The sequence below is a fragment of the Cetorhinus maximus genome, chromosome 29 (genome assembly GCF_964194155.1).
Source record: "Cetorhinus maximus chromosome 29, sCetMax3.hap1.1, whole genome shotgun sequence".
Classification (NCBI taxonomy): Eukaryota; Metazoa; Chordata; class Chondrichthyes; order Lamniformes; family Cetorhinidae; genus Cetorhinus; species Cetorhinus maximus.
The window spans coordinates 1532890-1537037 of NC_135907.1; positions in this window are offsets into that span (position 1 = coordinate 1532890).

Below are 4148 nucleotides of genomic sequence, written 5' to 3' on the forward strand. Positions count from 1 at the left end.
CCAGCGGGTAAAGGGTCCTTTTTGCCGCCTGCTCCCACACTTAGTGCAAATCTGGGGTGATTCCGCCCTCTGTCTTTCCTCTGTTACTGACCATTACAGCATTCTCTTGGCCTCAAAACTGAAGTAAAGAACACCTCAAAACATTCCCAACCGGCTTTATCTGTCAAACCACCCAATATTCCTTACACCCTTGTGCATATCTGTCTTCTGAGTGCCTTTACCTGCCCAGTGCAGTGCTACCCCAGTGGCTGCAGCACAGCTGGAGGAAGGATGAACAGACAAAATACGAGCAGATGTAGGGCCATTCGAGCGACTGCAGAAGACCTCGCAGGAAGACTTTGAGCAGCCCAGTTTTGGGCCACATCTTGGCATGGACAGCAGCAGCAGGCAGGAGCTGGCTGGACAAAGGCAAGGACACTGGCAGAGTGGCAGAGTGGGGAGGATGACTGCTGCCAGCCTGAGAGAGGGTGGCAGGACCAAGCTCCATGGAGCCAATGCCACTCCCCCGGGGACGGAGTCAGCTATTCTATTGGAGGACTGCAGGGTGAACACTGATATCCACAGCCAATGGCGGCAGTCCGAGCTTGCAGGGCTGGTGCTCCCGCTGCCGCACCCAGGCATTGGGTGGCTTCTGCTGGTGATGCAGTGGGAGCTGCGACATTAACCACCAGGTGTTTGGGTCCATATGTGTTCTAACCAACACATCCACACTGGAAAGGATGAGCTGCAAGTTCTCCACGAAGCCCTGTGCAACACTGGAGTCAGGCTCCTTCTTGACAGTAACAGGAGGCTTCCTGGGAGGCCCATCAATGCACTGAACGTTTCGTTGGGCACACCCATTTGCGTTTCTCCGTATGCCGTCCCATTGACATCCTCATTGGAGTCCTCTACAGCAGAACCCATCCTGCACAACACATTACCCCTGCCCTGCTTGCACTACTGGTGCCCTGTGACCCACTATCTGCAGGTCCTGCCTCGAATATATCCTCCAAAACAGCACAGTGCCAATATCTGAGCTGGTGGCGGTGAGTGTGAGAGTGAGTGAGTGAGTGTGAGAGTGAATGAGTGAGTGTGAGAATGAGTGAGTGTGAGAGTGAATGAGTGAGTGTGAGAGTGAATGAATGAGTGTGAGAGTGAGTGTGAGAGTGAATGAGTGTGAGAGTGAGTGAGTGTGAGAGTGAATGAGTGAGTGTGAGAGTGAATGAGTGAGTGTGAGAATGAGTGAGTGTGAGAGTGAATGAGTGAGTGTGAGAGTGAATGAATGAGTGTGAGAGTGAGTGTGAGAGTGAATGAGTGTGAGAGTGAGTGAGTGAGTGAGTGTGAGAGTGAATGAGTGAGTATGAGAGTGAATGAGTGAGTGTGAGAATGAGTGAGTGTGAGAGTGAATGAGTGAGTGTGAGAGTGAATGAGTGAGTGTGAGAGTGAATGAGTGAGTGTTAGAGTGAGTGAGTGTGAGAGTGAATGAGTGAGTGTGGAGTGAGTGAGTGTGAGAGTGAATGAGTGAGTGTGAGAGTGAGTGAGTGTGAGAGTGAATGAGTGAGTGTGAGAGTGAATGAGTGAGTGTGAGAGTGAATGAGTGAGTATGAGAGTGAATGAGTGAGTGTGAGAATGAGTGAGTGTGAGAGTGAATGAGTGAGTGTGAGAGTGAATGAGTGAGCGTGAGAGTGAGTGAGTGAGTGAATGAGTGAGTGTGAGAGTGAGTGAGTGTGAGAGTGAATGAGTGAGTATGAGAGTGAATGAGTGAGTGTGAGAATGAGTGAGTGTGAGAGTGAATGAGTGAGTGTGAGAGTGAGTGAGTGTGAGAGTGAATGAGTGAGTGTGGAGTGAGTGAGTGTGAGAGTGAATGAGTGAGTGTGAGAGTGAGTGAGTGTGAGAGTGAGTGAGTGTGAGAGTGAATGAGTGAGTGTGAGAGTGAGTGAGTGTGAGAGTGAATGAGTGAGTGTGAGAGTGAATGAGTGAGTGTGAGAGTGAGTGAGTGCAAGAGTGAATGAGTGAGTGTGAGAGTGAATGAGTGAGTGTGAGTGAGTGTGAGAGTGAATGAGTGAGTGAGAGTGAGTGAGTGTGAGAGTGAATGAGTGAGTGTGAGAGTGAATGAGTGAGTGTGAGAGTGAATGAGTGTGAGTGAGAGTGAATGAGTGAGTGAGTGAGTGAGTGAGTGAGTGAGTGAGTGAGTGAGTGAGTGAGTGAGTGAGTGAGTGAGTGAGTGAGTGAGTGAGTGAGTGATGGTGTGTCTTTTTCATCACTGTCTTCCTGCCCTTCCATCTCCTCTCTTCCACCCAGACCTAACCAGGTGGCACCTGAGGGGAGATTTGATAGAAATGTTCAAAAGGGGTCTGGACGGAGTAGGTTGAGAGAAACAATGTTCCCATTGGCAGAACCTGAGATTGTGGTGGAGACAGGTTCAATCAAAATTCAATTCAAAGGGAGTTGGGTAATTACCTGAAAAGAAAGATTTTACAGGGGAGTTGCTCTGGAGTCACCTGTAGGCCAGACCAGGTAAGGACAGCAGATTTCCTTCCCTAAAGGGAAAAACCCATCTGGTTCCATCAATGATCCAGAGTTTTGGCACCAATAGATGGTCCACGGGACCAGCTCCCACTCCGCACATTCTGATTTACGAGAACTTAGAGTCATAGAGTCATAGAGGTTTACAGCACAGAAAAAGGCCCTTCGGCCCATCGAGTCTGCACCGGTCAAACAAGTACCTAACTATTCCAATCCCATTTTCCAGCACTAGGCCCAGTACTTTAGGATTGCAGGAAGTCTATCTCTTAACAGACTAATCAAACCCTTTGGGATACCCAAACACATGGAGAGACTCCTTTGGCAATCTCTTCTTTGCCTTCACCTATCACTGGCCCCCTACCCAGCTCTACCTGTCCCACCCACCTCTACCAGTTTATATTTCAGCTCATTTCTCTATTTCCTTAGTTCTGATGAACTAACTAACTTTGAGTCATACGGACTCAAAACGTTAACTGTGTTCCTCTCCGCAGATGCTGTCAGACCTGCTGAGTTTTTCCAGGTATTTTTGTTTTTATTGTACATGGAGAGACTTCGTCAGGAATGAGCACAGGAGATAGACCAGGTCAGAAACACACCATCCTCAATCCCAAAGGAGGAGAAGGAGCGGTGTAGCACCAAGACGTAGTGCTGCAAGAGGTTTAATGGCCTCTTGGGTGGGCAAGGTCAGTGAATGTATCTTCAAATGCCAGATCCTACCAACTGCACCGTTTACGCCAGCCGCTGCTCAGTTTACCACACCCCCATCACTCTCAATCTCTATCAATGTACCACACCCCCATCACTCTCAATCTCTATCAATGTACCAAACCCCCATCACTCTCAATCTCTATCAATGTACCACACCCCCATCACTCTCAATCTCTATCAATGTACCACACCCCCATCACTCTCAATCTCTATCAATGTACCACACCCCCATCACTCTCAATCTCTATCAATGTACCACACCCCCATCACTCTCAATCTCTATCAATGTACCACACCCCCATCACTCTCAATCTCTATCAATGTACCACACCCCCATCACTCTCAATCTCTATCAATGTACCACACCCCCATCACTCTCAATCTCTATCAATGTACCACACTCCCATCACTCTCAATCTCTATCAATGTACCACACTCCCATCACTCTCAATCTCTTTCAATGTACCACACCCCCATCACTCTCAATCTCTATCAATGTACCACACCCCCATCACTCTCAATCTCTATCAATGTACCACACCCCCATCACTCTCAATCTCTATCAATGTACCACACCCCCATCACTCTCAATCTCTATCAATGTACCACACCCCCATCACTCTCAATCTCTATCAATGTACCAAACCCCCATCACTCTCAATCTCTATCAATTTACCACACCCCCATCACTCTCAATCTCTATCAATTTACCACACCCCCATCACTCTCAATCTCTATCAATGTACCACACCCCCAACACTCTCAATCTCTATCAATGTACCACACTCCCATCACTCTCAGTCTCTATCAATGTACCACACCCCCATCACTCTCAATCTCTATCAATGTACCACACCCCCATCACTCTCAATCTCTATCAATGTACCACACCCCCCATCACTCTCAATCTCTATCAATCTACCACACCCCCATCA